The sequence below is a fragment of the Eptatretus burgeri genome, chromosome 3 (genome assembly GCF_056783735.1).
Source record: "Eptatretus burgeri isolate ZD-2024b chromosome 3, Ebu_testis_v1, whole genome shotgun sequence".
NCBI classification, from domain to species: Eukaryota; Metazoa; Chordata; class Myxini; order Myxiniformes; family Myxinidae; genus Eptatretus; species Eptatretus burgeri.
In genome coordinates, this window is record NC_140963.1 from 122946129 (window position 1) to 122963773 (window position 17645).

Genomic DNA, 17645 nt, shown 5'->3' on the forward strand with positions numbered 1-17645 from the left:
AATTCAATGTTCCTACCAGGGTACTTCGTTAACGGGGGTTTCTGCGCATGTGCACCGAGCAATCTGTGGTGGATTACGTCATTTTGAAATTGCCATATTGCTTAACCCCACCTTTTGCTTGTGGGGTAAATATGATCGTCAATCTTAAAAGCAAACACTTCAGTGGTGCAGAGATAATGGGGAAATAATCCATTGACATGACCAATGACGTAATAACTGATGACCATGTGTGTTCTGTTTTTTTTGTAATGGAAGTCATTCCAAGCAAGTCATATTTAAAGCCACTCAAGGTAAGGGGCTAAGAAAGAAAGAAAAAGAAGAGGAAAAACTGGCAAAACCTTCACCGAGTCCTGAAACAAGAAAACCTTTTCACAGGACCACGGTGCAGGAGGATGTAATTAAAGGAGGTGGAAAAATTAATTTTCCTACCCCCACTGGGTGTTTTTTAGGAGACACCATCTCAGTACTGGATGGCCGTTGGCTCCCGAAGGGAGCTTATCCGTTCTTTATCAGGTGTTGTTTTTTTGTCCTGGCAGGGTGTCACAATCACCCTCCCCATTAGCAAAGCCAATGAGGGATGTCGGTTTAGTCTCCGCCAACCCGACCATGCGGCAGGTAGCACTGGGTTACATGTTTCCAGTGGCAGTCCCAAAAGACTATGAAGCTATAAAAAAATATTACAGGACTATAAAAAATAGGATCACTGGACCAATAGCTTATCTGGGCCCTGTCCTTATGTTGTAACCCCAGTTTGTTAGCATTCTGACTGGTGGGTCTGCAGAAGATTTTTGAAGGAATTTACTAAGTCCACCATTTTTAACAACTTCGTCACATGACAGCTTTGCAATCCCGGTTGCCAAATTTCAGCCGGATCGGTCTTGAGGTTTGGCCAGAGAAGTCAAAATGCGAGAGGGATGGATAGACAGATGGTGCACGATGACAATACCTTATCTGGAATTGCAATTCCAGGTAAGCTCAAGGCAGTGTTCAGTGTTCTGGGCCCTGTTCCTTTTCTGGTTTTCATCAATGATCTCACTGACTGTCTGGAAAATCCTATTCATCTCTTTGCTAATTACTCCACCCTCCACCATACCACGTTATCCCTCAGATTGGCAAGCAGCAGCCTCTTCACTTTTCAGATCTGGAGAAAATCACAAGCTGGTCTAACATGTGGAACATGTCTTTCAATCCTGACAAATCTCACACTCGCTGTGTCTCTCCGAAAGGACCGTCTGGAACCTCCCCCCCCCCCCAATCTACTTTATCAACAATCTTCTTCAAGAAGTCCTTCCTTTCAAGCTTCTGGGTCTCACTATCTGCCATGATCTTTCCAGGGAAAGCCACATTTCCAAGCTGGCCTCCAAAGCCAGTCGCCGACTGGGCATCCTCCATCATGCAAAGTCCTTCCTTGGCATCCCTGGGCTCATGACCACATTAAAAAACTTTTGTCCGCAGCCTGATGGAGAACTGCTCTCCCCTCTGGGCCGGTGCTCCCGCCTCACCTTTCACATGCTATGGAAACCAAGGCATTTAGGATCATTGGTATCTCCCGCGGTGAGGCTGAGTTTTTGCGTCTCTCTCTTTCACCACAGGCAGGTCGGTGGTCTTTCTGTCTTCTACCGTCTCCTCTCCTGCCTCGCACCCCCCTTCTCTTTCTGAGATATGTCCCCCCATATTTCCGCAGGGTGCTCACAGGCCCCCCTAACAAATGGATGCCAACATTGTCAGACGGAATGAAAACCCGTCATTCTTGTTACAAAAACAGCTAAAATTGATGAAAAAGCGGCCAAAATTGAAACCAACACAGTAATTACGGTCGCAATAGCAGATATAATGGAAACCAACACGTTTATTCTACACACAAGAACAGTCGTGATGGAAACAAGAACGGTCAATCCCGAAATAGATTGGTGGGGAACGGAAGCAAGATTGGTTATTTCCGTCGCGAAACGTCCGAGAGCGAAACATAAGCGGTTCATTCCGGTTACTGTAGTGCGAACAAGATGGCGGATGCAGTAGAACGACCTGTTACGGTATGTAAATTTTTAGTGCTTGTGCCTCGAACATAAATGTAATATAGATAATATATAGTGGGTAGTACCTGATGTAGTTTTAACAATTTATTAAACCGAATTTTGTTGTGATGATAATGTTTGGTTTGCCTGTATTTCGAGCCCCTGAGTGAAGGATCGCTAGTTGTGAATGCCCAGTTCAACATAGGGGATCGTGTATGGGATCTTTTTACAGTTTTTACTTCATATTAACTTTGTTATTTTATTGGAATTTGCAATTTATTATTACTATCAAATTTTACCTCTTGCAAATATAAACGATCAATCGTCACTGATCGCTGCAGCACGGGGGCACGAATTTCACGAAATGTCAGCCACACATTAAGTCAAGAGGGCGCATTTATCGCTGCTTGTATAATGTCCCGTACCACAAACGGGTTTTCATTCACAGACATGATATATTCAAGGCAGACTACGTTAAAGTTAACTTACCATAACTTCAAGAACTTTTCAAGCCGCCATGTTTCCCACGTTCTGGTAACCGGAATTAATCGCTTTCGCGACGGAAATAACCGATGTTGCTTCCATTCCCCACCGTTCTGTTTCGGAATTGACCGTTCTTGTGTCCGTCACGACCGTTCTTGCGTGTAGAATAAACGTGTTGGTTTCCATTATATCTGCTATTGCAACCGTAATTACTGTGTTGGTTTCAATTTCGGCCGCTTTTTCATCAATTTTAGCTGTTTTTGCAACAAGAATGACGGGTTTTCACTCCGTCTGACAACGTTGGCGTCCATTTGTTAGGGGGGGGCCTGGCTCAAGGTCCGCCAACAACCCCCTTCTGGTAAAATGACCAAAATCAAGAACCACTGCTCACCTTCACTCTTATCTTTCATTCTTCTGTTTTTTGAAACAATCTCCCACGCTCTCTTCAATCCCATTCTTCCCTCCAGGTCCTCAAAACAGCTGTTCACCACCATCTCTTATCTTCCCTCAACCAAAACCACGATGTTTTCTACTCCCGCTAATCCACCCCAAGCCCACCTCCTTTAAATTTCCTGCTTTCCTTCCTGAAAGTCCCTGTAATGTCCATCTTGTATACCCTATGTTCCCTGCCCCCTTCCATCTCCCTTCCACAGATCTCCTAATGTCTGTTCCCCACTGTTTTTTTTTTCCTTCCCTCTCCTGCCCCTCGTGTTTAAAAGACGATTTGAATCATAGATTCCACTCTAGTAACGACAGGTTAAAAGTGCCCGGCGAGCAGAACTGAGTCACTGAAAACGCACAAACAGCGAATGCACAAAAGGTCTCATTCAACATTCATATTGTTGTGGGGCCGGGTATCAGTGGCAAGCACGACCGCTAGAGGGAGCAGTGGAGTCTGCTCCACCGAACACACTGGAATTTAGGTCGTGACTCTCGGATAAGTCCGAAAGGCATGGGTCCCTTACAGGACCATGAATCGCCAATAATTTGACCGCGTGGGGTAGGGTTAATTGCCAAACTTCAATATACCTCATTACCCACACGGCAAAGCTACCGGGGAATTCACAACCTCGACAGACCTCGAGCGGGACGAGCCGTTACCGTGCCCGAACGTGTGTAACCCAAACGGATGGTTACCAAGGCCCGTCGGTCCAAATGAACAATTTACTGCCTCGCTATTCCTCAACACGCACCGTGCTAAGCCAATAAAGGAAATGACAGGGAACAAGCTGGGACATTCAACAATAGGGAAATTTATTACAATAATAATCGGGGCGGGAAGCACGTAAGGGCAGAGTTATCCGAATATCAGGCAGGCAATATACAGTGAGCAAAAGCACTTAACAGTTCTACTTAAGAGACGAGGCCCACACACAGACACACACCCAAAATAAACGAACCCGTCGGGTCTTTATTGAAGGCTTCCAGCTCGAGGAAAGGTGAGCTGGAGGCCAGAGCCTGTGCTTGGACCTGTCCGCCTCATGCGGTCTTCGACGATCTGGCTCAGTGGCGGGACTCAAACCCACAGCTTTCACGTGGCATCAAGGACAAAGGCAGCAGTAGTGGAGCGGCAGACGCCAGCACGATCCGGACGGCAAAAACAAGCGAGGAGGCGGTGAGGCAGGTGAAGCAAGTGATTCTCCTCAGGCTCCGACACACAACCAGGCTCCAATGCCAACACGGACATGAACATGAACCCACCTCCAAAGGGAGCCTGGTCTTTTTATCTGCTCCCTGAGCGGGGCAGAGCCTCGGTGTCGGACGCTCTGTGCGCGCTTGGTTGGACAGGGATCAGGTGTGTTGATGCGCTATTCGCTCCTGATTGGACAGGGATCAGGTGTGTTGACGCGCTGTGAAAACTCCAACTGAACAGCATGGGGAGCCTGGTAAAGCGCTAGTCCAGTGGAGGAGTTGTGAATGGGAACGCGCTGTTCACTCCAACTGAACAGCAAGGGGAGCCTGGTAAAGCGCTAGTTCAGTGGAGAAGTTGTGAATGGGAATGGCAGGGTGGTTCGTTCGTCAGATCTAAGGATTTAAAGAACTGACTATAAAACAACTTCGCAGCGCACGTACACTTAATTACCCATAAAACAAGTAATGGGACCCTAACTAGAAACACATACTTACCGATATAAATGATCTATAAGGACTCTGGCTGTTGTGTGCGATGGGTTCCAGATTCGTAACAATATGTCATTGTGAGTCGTATATTCGTAAATAGTAGTAATCATCACTCATACTCACAGGTACCTTAATATACACCTCCATTTTAAAAAGAAGCAAGTTATTGTGAGCTTTCAGTGGTTACCTTGCATAACACTTTTGATGATAACCGAGAGCAGGTTTCAGAGTAGATTCCTCATTTGTCGCAGCAAACGGAGCAGCAATTTTGTGCTGCATACAATCTAAATTCTTCAAGCTTTCAACACAATATGGAAAGTTTTGGAAACCAATCACAGAAAATTGTGTAATAGGGTCATTTTCAGCTGGCGTGATGTGTAAACGACGTTGCATGGGCACTGCCATTTTGGATCGGCAGGCGAGAGACTGGTCTCAAATGACTTCCTTAACATTACTGATGGGCTGTTCGCCGCTTCCTCCCTTGTGACACCGATCGAGGGAATATCGTAACGCGACATAAAAAAAAAAAAAGATTATGGGGGGGACGTTGTTCTCCAATTTGTGTGCAAAGAAAATGTGTGAATATTAGTGATTTTATAGTAACCATATCATCATGTACTTCTTGCCAATAAAAACTAAAAACTTCAAGCAACCCTAGCTCTTAGATCATCGCAACGCACTCCGTTGTCGCGCTAAACAAAAGGAAGGGGACTATCTATAGGTATAATAATGGAATAACTGTATTGGGACACCTATCTGTTGTATGCATGCGGTTCCGAGAACCGCAACAGTATTTTATTTACCTGTAAGAAAAAAAACCGACTTTAAAAGTGAGCTTATTTAACTTTTAAAGTAAAATGTTTATTTTTCTTGTAGGTCCAGACTTCTGAGACATCCTGTATTATTCTAATTCTGATCTGTACCATACTTTGTTGCGGAGTGTCGTTGTTGTCGAAGCAGTTTCTTGGCAAGGATTACACTGGGTGGTTTGCCATTGCCTTCCCAGCAGTGGGATGGATCTTCGACTAAAAAGGCCAGTTTCATGTCCATCCGAGGCAACGAACATTGTTATACCTCAGCCTTCCTACGAAACACGAGGATGACAGTTTCTATCTTCGCCGAGACTCAAGCCCAGGCTAGACAGATCAAAGGTGAGTGTACATACCTCCAAGCTATCCTGCCAGCCAATTATTATCTCCCATTAGACTGTCCGAAACGGGGGCTTATCGATTTGGTCTCAATTTTCGTGTGCGTGTGCGTCCGCAACCATATCTCGGACACGTGTGGACCAATTTTATTCATACTTGGCACAAAGCCAACACATGATGGTATACATATGCATGTCATCTTTTTCGACATCAGATCCAAGATGACCAACTGGCGGCCATTTTAGTTGTGAAGAAAACAACCCGATATTGAACACATCCTCAACCATTTCTCAGAAAACCATTTACCGATGTTCAAACTTGGCACACAAATAAGGAATGATTGTTTACATAGGTGCGTCATTTATTTTTTGAGATCAGATCCAAGATGGCCGACTGGCAGCCATTTTAGTTGTAAATTCCCCCCCCCCCCCAATGTTGAACATGTCCTCAACCATTTCTCGGACATGTATTTACCGATGTTGTTCAAACTTGACACCCGGATGAAGAATGATGGCTTACACATGCTCGACTTTTTTTTTCGAGATCATATCCAAGATGGCCGACTGGTGGCCATTTTAGTTGTAAAGAAAACAACCCGATGTTGAACACATCCTCAACCATTTCTCAGAAAAGCATTTACCGATGTTCAAACTTGGCACACAGATAATGAAAGATGGTTTACATAGGTGCGTTATTTATTTTTTGAGATCGGATCCAAGATGGCCGACCGGCAGCAATTTTAGTTGTAAAAAAAAACAACCCAATGTTGAACATGTCCTCAACCATTTCTCGGACATGTTTTACCGATGTTGTTCAAACTTGACACCCTGATGAAGAATGATGGCTAACACATGCTCAAATTTTTTTTCGAGATCGTATCCAAGGTGGCCGACTGCTGTTACTTCAATGTGGCCATGTTGTTACTTCAATGTGACCTCAACCATTTCTCAGATATGCATGGTCCGATTTTGTTCAAACTTGGCACAAGTACAGTCCATGAATGATGGCTTATATGTGTCCCTCACTTTATTTTCCCATCTGATCAAAGATGGCCGACTGGTAGACTGGCAGCTATTTTGGTTGTACATAAATATGGGCTCGCTCTTTAACTCCGTACAGCAAAATTACGAAAACAACAGGGGCTATGACATTTTATGTCCTTTTTTTTATTATTTTCTTTACTTGTTTACTGATGAAAACAGAAATTCCTTGTAAATGAAATGAATTCCTTGTAAATGGGTTATAGGTTCTTTGAAACGTGTTTTCACGTACCATAGGTACCATAAGTTAGCTTTCTTGTTCTGAAATATGCCTTACATAATCTTTCATAGTTTTTAAAGCTTGGTGGAATGGCAGATAGGTTAGAGTTAAGTGATCAGATTCACGAAAGTATTGATAGTGTTGTGGATTTCAGAATCGTATCTGAGTAAAGCACACAACATCCAGGTTCTCAGACAGTTATTTCCATAAACGCATGTTCAGAATAGACCTATCGCCTTGTCTGGTGGGATTCTAACTCTTTGATGCGTTAGAGAAGGGCAGAGAACAGGTTCCCTTTCTTTCATATAGGATAACCTTATCCTCTTCACGACACGTTCGTGACGTATGATTTTACATCAGTTTTCATTTCTGCATGAGCGATATTCACCGTTCGTGTATGCGATAAGATAGCCGTTAGCCCAACGGAGACTCCTTCTATTCCCTTACGATCAATACATATTGGCTTGGCAATACACGATTTATTCACACATTTTATTTTGGTTATCATTTTCACATTGGCCTTACAGGACATTTGAGTCATTAAACACACCGCAAGTTTTTCCTGAACATTTCATTCTGACGGTCAAACATGGCTATGTTTTCGGATCATTTACCTCAGGACCACCTTTTTCCAATGACGTTCGACACACACCTTTTTCCATTGACATTCGACACCCAGTTCGGCAGCTCTATGGACGCTGGCTGGCTCTTCCTCGTATTGGGCTGAACAAAGAGGTGATAATTGCCCGTTGACGTTTTCGTGAGCGCTTTGTGTTTCTGCTCAGTTGTTCTGGCATATGGCTGCTTTCTGGCATTCATCCAGTGCCCCAAACATGGCATTGTAAGCCAGGCCTGTGTTAATTGGGAGTTGCATATCATTCGGTGGTCAGGAGAGAATGACCATGAGAATTGATGGTTGAAGGTCGCGTGCAGTGATGTGCCAATAGGCAAGCTGGATTTGGCTGAAGTCATGCTTGAGGCTCCGCCCGCACTGGTCACCTATAAATGATGGCAGGATTGCCTTGTTGGCAGTTGGTGGGAGATCCTGATCGTATTTGGTGGGAGGTCCTGATCGCATTTGGTGGGAGATCTTCATAGGAGTTGGTGAGAGATTCTGCTGACGGTTGGTGCCAGCTCCTGATGGGGACAGCAGCAATGGCAGTTGGTGACAGTTGGACTGTTCCTGCTGGTTCTGCTTGGTACCTGGCTCTTGGCGCACCTGATTCTTGGCGTTCCTGGTTCCTGGGGGTGACAACATGACGTCGATTAGTGTTTGAGTCTGTTTGCGGGTGGGTGCACGGAAAGGCAGGGTGCTGGAAACGAGCCAGGCTGTGGAGAGCTCATTTGGAGAGGTAGAGCAGGGCACACTCAAACATTTTGGTTTACTTTAGTGGACACACGACGACTTCTGCCTTCGTAAGCCAAGACCGGATTTCTTTCCCCTCCTGAATTGTCTGATGGGTACCTGTGTCTCGTGTTTAATTGTTCCGTAAGGCATCGTGATAAGCATCTGCTCTTTGTCCATTTTTCTGTAAATGCTTGTTGAATTCTTTATTTGTTTGAGATTATTTTGTTGAATGAACATTTGATTGATTTGAATTCATCCAATTAATCGACAAGGAAATAAAGAGTCCTTCAGTTTATTAATTTTTCTTAATTCCTTGTTGACATTTCAACCTGTCCGTGATTGTCATTTCCTTCCATTGATCCAGCATTATCCGAACCGAGATAGACTGTGACATTATAATTCCCAAACTAATTAACCTGTCATAGTCTGTGTGCACCAGCGGTAAATGCTCGGCCGTATTACTTAAGATGTAATCAAGATAAGATTGGTGCATCGCTGAGGGCGCGTTCCCTGGTCAGGAGGCCACGTGACCTCACGTTAAACGGCAAATTAGACGGACACTGGAACTCGTGGTTAACAGATTGGCATTTGTGGTTAAGCAACCAACCGCACCACAAAGTTAATTGTGATCGGTGACCCGAGGTCTGGTTCTTCCAATAAGAAATGAGGATTAACCCCCTCATAATATACTCGGTACCCGTGGCCGTAACTATTTTCAAAGATTGGGCAAAAGATTGGCACATGCAGTTTAACATAAATAAATGTAAGGTTCTGGGGATAGGTGAGAATAATGAAAATCGGGATTATATGATGCAAGGGGAAATGTGAGAGCGTGTCACACAGGAGGATCTGTGGGTGCTAATAGATATGGTTGTGGATGGGGGGGGGGCAGGGGAGGGAGGTAATCAGACAGGACAATGCCAGGCAGTTATGAGTAAAGCAAACAGGGTTTTAAGGCCCAGTCACACCTTGACATTTTAGCCAGCAATGGCAACGTATTAAAATGTATGTAAAACGCTGGCTTACGTTGAACTTTTGATGTTTTTTTTTAAGATTCGGACGTATGCATAACGACTTGGTCTTATGCGCAACATATTAGTAACGGACACAAAACGTTTCGTTGTTTTATAGATAACTTATACCAACGAATGCTGAACCTGTTGTTGGCCTTCACAACCTATGCCCAACGATAGTCTAACTTGGGCATAGCGCGCTGCACGCATCGCCGACGATGATGTGGCGTAGGTTATGAAAAGGCTGCCACACAACGATTCAAATCATAACTGCCGCAGAAATGGAAGTGTCAACATCGCAGTCACACCTTGGCGATCTTGCCAGCATATGCCGACCTGAAAAATGCGTCTAAAACGTAGGCGCACGTCGAATACGGTATGGGTAAGTTTGGTATACGTGAATAGAACGCTAAAGTACGCTATCATACGTCGTAGTAAGTGGAGTACATCTTGTAATTTTAAACATGTTGAAAATTTTACGACGTACTTGCCGTATGACACACGCTCCGCATGCGATGGGAATAAGTTGTACGCACGATATGCGAACGTTGACACACATCGACACACGTTACTTGAAAGGTACTCATAAGTCGAAACACGTCGAGGTAAATCTCAAACACTCACTATGCCTCTCCAAAAGGACCGTTTGGAACCCCCCCCCCCCATCTACTTTCTCAACAATCCTCTGGAAGAACTAATTTCATTCAAGCTTCTGGGTCCCACTATCTGCCATGATCTTTCCTGGGAAAGCCACATTTCCAGCCTGGTCTCCAAAGCCAGTCGCTGACTGGGAATCCTCCGTCGTGCAAAGTCCTTCCTTGATCCACCTGAGCTCCTGACCTCATACAAAGCTTTCTTCTGCAGCCTGATGGAGTGCTGCTCTCCCCTCTGCACTGGTGCTCCTGCCTCTCACGTTTCTCGGCTTCATGCTGTGGAAACCAAGGCATTTAGGATCATTGGTATATCCTGTGGTGAGGCTGAGTCTTTCCGCCTCTCACTCTCTCACTGCAGGCAGGTTGGTGGTCTTTGTCTTCTTCCGTCTCCTCTTCAGTCTCGCGACCCCCCCCCCAATCTGTCTGTGATATGTTCCCCCCCCCCCATATTTCCACAGGGTGCTCAAGGTCCGCCAGCAACATCCTTCTGGTAAAACTACCAAAATTACAAATCGCTGCTCACCTTCACTCTTTCAATTCCTTTTTTTTCCCCACCTTTGGAATAAACTCCCACACTCTCTTCAATCCCATTCTTCCCTCCATGTCTTCAAAACAGCTATTCACCACTACCTCTTATCTTCCCCCATCCAAAACCATGACATTTTCTACTCACGTTAATCTACCCCAAACCCACCTCCTTCAAATTCCCTACCTTCATTCCTGAAAGACCCTTTGGTGTCCATCTTGTATTCCCCATGTTCACCACCTCATCCCTCTCCCTTCCGCAGATCTCCTAATGTCTCTGTTCCCCACTGTTTTGTCCTTCTCTCTCCCGCCCATCTTGTTGTGCGTCATGTGTTCTCTCTCCTGTGAGCTTCGACAATGTATACAAAAAATATAAAGTAAAAAATTCAAGTTCTTCATCTACAGCTTGATGGAATACTGCTCTCCACTACAGGCTGGCCCCCCTGCCTCACACCTTGCTCACCTTGATGACGTGGAAATGGAAGCCGTTAAGATCATTACAATCTCCTGCACTGAGGCTGAGTTTATGGGCCTATCACAGTCCCATCACAGACAGGTAGGTGGTCTCTCTGTCTTCCATCACCTCCTCTCTGGTGTTGCACCCTCTGCTCTTTCTGTGCTTTGTCCCCTTCCCCCCTCCCTCATCACCCTCAGGTTTCTGCAGGGTGCAAACGGTCCACCATTAACTCCTTTGGAGAACCTATCTAAATCTAGGATCGCTGCTCACCTACACTTATTTGTTCCTCTTTTTTTTTCCCCACCTGTGGAATCAACTTCCACATCGTCTTCAATCTTATTCTTCCCTGCAGGTCATCAAGACAGCTGTTCACCACCATCTCAGATCTTCCTCAATCCAGAACTATGATCTTGTCCACTCTCATTAACCCACCCCAAGCCCTCCTCCTTCCAAATTTCCAGTTTAACCCTCCTGAGAGTCTCCTTCTGTATCAATCTTGTCCACCCTTGCATCCTTTCCTGCCCCCCATTCATCCCCACACCCATTCTTTGGCCAAGTCTTCCTCTATCTTGTCTTTTAACTCCGATATTGCTGCCCCCTTTCCCCCTTCTCTACTGTTCCTTTTGTCCTGTTGTATTCTGATCCTTTTTGTCTTCTGCGAGCCTTGACTCTGTATCTCCCCCCATAAAATTGCCCCTTACATTACAAGTAAAAATTTTTTAAACATAAACATTGATTATTATTATTACATTGGATTCAACCAGGTACTTGGCTTGCTGATCTTGTGTCAAAGTCCAGTCAAAAAAAAAATATATATTTGAATTTATTGCTGCACGTTTTTGTGTTTCATTTTTACTGAATAGCAAGATTAATACCAATTTTCTGGTGATTTCATTCAGGGTGCCATCCCTCAATGCACCGTTCTTTGAATTAGTGCCGGCCCTTGTCTTAAGCCAGAGGACTCGTCTGCCAGCATTGGTAGTTGCTGGGTGTTAAAGATCCCATGGTGTCTTTTGCGAAGAGTAGGCGAGTTATCGCTTGCACCATGGCCAGATACCAAATTTCTTCCCCGATTACTGGGAGGGCAACAGCAAACCACCAAGCATAACCCTTATCAATAGATTGCTTTGGCAGCAACAACACTCCACACACAGAGAGAATGGTATATTGATGATGATGATAATGATGATGTATCTTGCGTATCCAAACCAGAACAATCCAATGAATCCTACAAGGGAAGTAAATAAATGAAATTTTCTCTGAGAACTTGTATGTTTTTTTCCTTTCTTTCCCTTTCTGGTTCTGCTTTTCTCTCGATACCTATTATCGCCCTCTCCGAGCAAGTGTGAACAACCAAGCTATTTGCGGAGTCAAATGGTGTGATGAGGAAGGAGAGTAAGAGCTGAAAATTGTAAATTTTGTCCAACTGGGACACAACGATGGATGGCAGGCTCACGAGAGGTAAATCATTTTATGTTCAAAGTTACATACCTTTTCCGAGCCTGGTGTTGGCGCAGTGGTTAGGGCAGCGGCTTGGGATCCAAAAGGTCCTGAGTTCAAGCCCCGTTGGGCCACTGAATTAATACACCACGGGGTTGACTCAGCCTGTCATCCTTCCGAGGTCAGCGAAAAGAGTACCAGTGTACTGGGCCGGTGTATACCCCGGTTAAAATAGGTATGTCAGATCCCTGTGTCGCAAGAGGCGACCAGGGTTGCGTCAGGAAGGGCATCCGGTGTAAAACATGTGCCAAATCACTATGCGGATCATATGGATGATCCGCTGTGGCGACCCCTTACGGGAGCAGCCGAAAGAAGAAGAAGAAGAAGAAGTTACATACCTTTTCCTATAGGTTGTTCAGGCATTCAGGACGAAGCAAAAAGAGATTTTGCTTTTGAGCTGCCAACATAAGCGAGAACGACACTCGACACGTGGAATAACGCACAGCATATTCTGAAAAAAATACCATCACAAGGATTCCACGAAGACACCTCATATTGAAGGAGTTAAGTCTTCATCTCAGATCCTTGGTCAGAGTCCAAGTCTCACATCTGTAGAGGAAGACTGCAAGGACCATGGACTCAAGAACTAGGACTTACGTCCTCCTGTGTAGGTACCAACAGCGCCACACTCCATGATCGAGTGAATCCATGACTCCCCAGGCTCAACCCAGACGTCTATCGACCTCTGACTCATGACATGCGGAGACATGAATATCACTGCCAAGGTAAGTGAATCTCTCCGTGACCTCAACATCCTCACCACAAACAGGTACTGATAAGACAGCAGCATCCAAGATGTCATTGAAAGCCTGGATCTTAGTTTTGACCCAGGAAACCTGTAATCGTTGCAGCTTTGACTCCTCATTCAGCACTTCGAGGACCCACAAAAGGATATTCAAAACCTCTGCAAAGATGACTGCATTATCTGAGAAATCAAGGTCAGAGATCTTGACATTCCCAAACGATGCATCGCAGCTTCATCTCTCTGACATCCATCCTCGAATCCAGTCCAAACAAGCGTTGAAAAGTGTTGAGGCCAGTACCCACCCCTGATGAACTCAAGTAACAACTTGAAATAAGTCTGAGATGGTATCACCACATCTGTCAGCACTCTCAGTACCAGAGTATAGTTCGGAAATCAGATTGATCAGTTTTGGTGGCACTCTACGAAAACTGAGAATCCTCCAGAGGGCATTCTGATTCACTGAATCGAACGCTTTGCAGAGATCAACATGGGCTGTGAGCAACCTCTGCAGAAACTCTCATCTGCGTTTGATGAGCAAGGATACGGTCAATTGTTTCCCTTAGTCTTGGCGATCACCCTTCCCTTAACAGAGAGGGACAACAAGGCCCCTCTTCCAATCAGTTGGGATGATGCCTGTGTTCCAAACAGAGTATAGAAATGCATGCAATGGCACGAGTACCGCCTCAGGGTAACCCAAGGAGACTGCTGTCTGGTGGATGACACCTCAGCACCACCCCGACACACACCACCACAATCTGACTCAGGAAGGTTTCCCTCATCATGGTTTCCCTCATCATCAAAGAATGAGTGTCCCAAAGGCTTTGCCCCAATCCCGTCATCCAGTGAGCTGTCCTGTGATGTTCAGCAGCACAGGAGGGGTGGGTTTTCAGTTTTCTTGTGTTTTTTTTTTTAATGGGTTTTGCGGAATTAAGTGTTTTAAGGTGGCTGGAGTGCAAATTCAGCCACCAACCTCCTCGAAAAAGGTAACTCAATTGCAGGAGGATGTCCACTGACACAGTTGGGCACCAGATATGAATGGCTGTTGGCTCACAAGGAGGTCCTTCACCCTTTGACAGGTTATGTTTTTAACCCTGCTGGGTGTGCATGTCCATACACCCTCCTCACCAGAAAACCTGGTCGGGGAGACGGTTTATTCGTTGATAACCCGGCAATGAAACAGGTTAGTACAGATTTACATGGTACCTGTAGCAAGTCACAGATCTAATCTGGCCTGACCTGACAATAGTTGTTGTTGTTGTTGTTGTAGTCGTTTTTTAACCTCCGCCATCGAAGATCGGAGGTTACTGTTTTCACCCCTTTCTGTTTGTTTGTTATCTTGCCAAAACGAAGTTTTTGCAAGATATGTTAGTCAGCTTGTATGTTTAATTTATTTATTTATTTATTTTTGTTTGTCTGTAATCACGTATAAAAAATTCTGCAGAGCACAGTTATCGGAAATTTTTGTAACTTCGCATATCAGAGGCCTATAGAGGTCCCTTTCAGTGCACAAAAATTTGAAGGTCAAGGTCAAAGGTCAAGGTCACTTTGGCGCAAATCAGGGGAGTCGACGAAACCCTTATTTTTTTGAGTAATTTTGATCGGATCGTCTTCAAACTTCATGGGAATATAGTTCATAGTCTGGCGCTCAGCTGATTAATTTTTGGTGGTGATTGGCCTTGACCTTCATGGCTCGTGTCTCAGGTCAAACATATTTGACCCCAAGGTCAAATTTTCAAGTTTTAGGAACCATATCGTGTAGTACCTCAAATTGAACACCTCGATGTGTGCTTTCTAGATATGTCAAGCTGGAGACATTATGACGTCATTTGGTGACGTTATGAGGCAAAAGCATATTTTTCATGGTTACTCTGTAGAACAATTCTCATCGGAATCTCTCGTAGGCAGATATTCCTCAAGGAGTCGCTCCTGGTGGATAGCAGCTCTGTTCACCTCAGTGTGACCTTAAAGAAGTCACACGTGGTCACCTTTTGGCAAGATACGGGTCACCCTGCGGGTGACATTGGTTTATTTGTTTGTTTGTTTGTTTATTTGTTTGTTTGTTAGTGAACAGTATTACGGAAAAACTCCTTGACGGATTTCGACGAAACTTGGTGGGGGGATTAGGTATGGTCCAAGGATCATGCCATTAGATTTTGGACTTGGTCCAAAATCCAATATGGCCGCTATGGTGGCCATTTTGAAAAAATATTTGAATTTTTTTTTTTTTGCATTTCTTCATGTTGTTGTGATTTCCAAAAAAAAAAATTAAGAGAAAAAAAAAATTTTTGCAACTTTTTTTTCAACAAAATTTCAATTGTTTTTTTTTGCATTTCTACATGTTATAAGTGATTTCCAACAAAAAACATGCCAAAATTATAATTGCGGCTGATTTTGGAACTTCAGGTGGATATACCCACGTAAAATCAATTTCTGTCTCAAGGAATCTAGTTATGACGAATGAATTGAGTATGTAAAAGTTAAAAGTAAAAGGGAAAGTTGCAAACTATAACTCTGTGAGCACTGTTGACGTCAATTTGAATGAATAGGATATCAGGTTCACTTGAGTGACCTTGCAGTATTGGCGGCGGAGGTTTTGCACTCTACCGAGTGATCCCCCTCTAGTTTTAAACCTGCTTTTGACCGAAAAAAAAAAAAAATAAAACCTCACTTTCCTACGGGATGAAGGTTACCCATCCCTCCCTCAACTCATGTTGAGGGGTGTGTGGCACACTCCATGCCTTTCATGAAGTGCAGGAAGGCAACAGTGAACAGTCATGGGAATCAAGCCCACACGAGCCAGTGGGGAAAGAACCAACTTTTCAACCACTCAACCAAACTGCAAGCTCTGCACTCTTCTTAAATCTTTTAATGTTTCAGCCTTCCTCGTTCGTTTTATTCACGAACATCACAGGGAGAACGTGAGAAGGAGTGGCAGAGAGGATGGGTGTCATAGGTACACAGAGTCTTCAGGTGGTGCAGTATTCAGAGGTTTAAAAGGTCGTGGACTCCTGCAGTCAGTACGACAAGTGTGAGGGAAAGAGCATTGAGTGATGGAGATGTGATTGGGATACAGTGTTGAACATTTCCCTGTGATGCACATGTCGTGCTCACTCACAGAGGATGATATCAACTCAGATGTGAAACATGGCCACCTCTCCTTCTCGGTGGAGGAAGATCGAAATACTGTATATTGAAATAATATTGAGAAGAGAGTGAAAGGAGGAAGGAGAGAAAATAAAAGGCAATGGAAGAGATTAATGGAGGAGAACATATATATTGTTGCGGACACGGATACCGAGACACCAGCTTGTCACTCAGGGGGACTAATCCCCGGTTGTCCTCGGTAGAGCCGGACCTGGGGCCACCGCTCACAATTAACGTTGTGGTTCGGTGGGTTGTTTTAAAACCACGAACTCCACCCAGTTAACCACGAGTTCCAGTGTCCACGTCTAATTATTCCGTGTAACTAGAGGTCACGTGGTTACCTGAGCGGGGAGGTTACCCTCAGCAAAGAACCAATGTTATCTGATTATATATTAATTACGGTGGCCGAGCGTTTTAACCGCCGGTGCGTGCCGACGATTTTTTGGTCAAATCTGTGGTAATTACCTCCCAGTCTATCTCGGTCGAACAATGCTAGACCAATGGAAGGAAAGGACAAACACGGACAGGTTGGAAATCGGCAAATAATTCATTAATAATAAAATAAATAAAAATAACTTTTTATTTTCTGAGGTAAATGAAGAATGAATTTCAAGCCAAAATCAATCAAAATGTCAGGAAAGAGACAAAGAGCAGATGCTTATGGGGGGTTGACTTACAGCTAAACACAGACAAGGGTACCCAGCAGATCATTCAGGGGGAGGGGAGGGGGAGAATCGTCTCGCTCACCAGAAAATCGTCCGTGATGAGGAAAACGTCCTGAAAATGCGTGTGTGTGTGTCACGTCCGTCGCCAGCACCCAGCCCCGCCGTGCACCCTCTCGCGGGGCAGCCTTGAACGCCAGTCGAAGTCTGGAGGGCACCAGGATCGTCCGTCGTGGGTTTTGGACCCTGGTGTTGGTGGTGACCGACCCGTGCCTCACTTGTTGGCGGCGCTGCTCACACCCAGACGCTCACTTGCCGAAGCAATGGGAAGGACGAATTGTTTCGTCGGTGCTGGTCAGACATCCGCTTTCTTGTTCGCTTCTCTCTCCCTTTGCTTTTTCCTCTTTCGCTTTTTCTCCTCACGCTTTTCTCCTCACACTTTTCTCTCCTCACGCTTTTCTCTTCACACTTCTCTCTCCTCACGCTTTTCCCTTCACATTTTTTCTCCTCAGAATGTACCTCTCGCTCGTTTTTATATCCCCAGGCCGTCTGCCCCAAGCTCATCCCGCCC

At 44.9% G+C, this 17645-nt stretch overlaps 1 long non-coding RNA gene across 3 annotated transcripts in view; it reads right to left on the bottom strand.

The window, feature by feature from the left end:
* Nucleotides 1–17298, bottom strand: part of LOC147030895 (uncharacterized) — a 186191-nt gene extending 168893 nt beyond the window's left edge. For all 3 annotated transcript variants that reach the window (XR_015056563.1, XR_015056561.1, XR_015056562.1), the window contains exons 1-2: nucleotides 17160–17298; nucleotides 7680–8269 (exon numbers count right to left, since the gene is read on the bottom strand). This is a non-coding gene — a long non-coding RNA (uncharacterized LOC147030895). The remainder of the gene's footprint in view (nucleotides 1–7679; nucleotides 8270–17159) is intronic.
* Nucleotides 17299–17645: the final 347 nt, after the last annotated feature.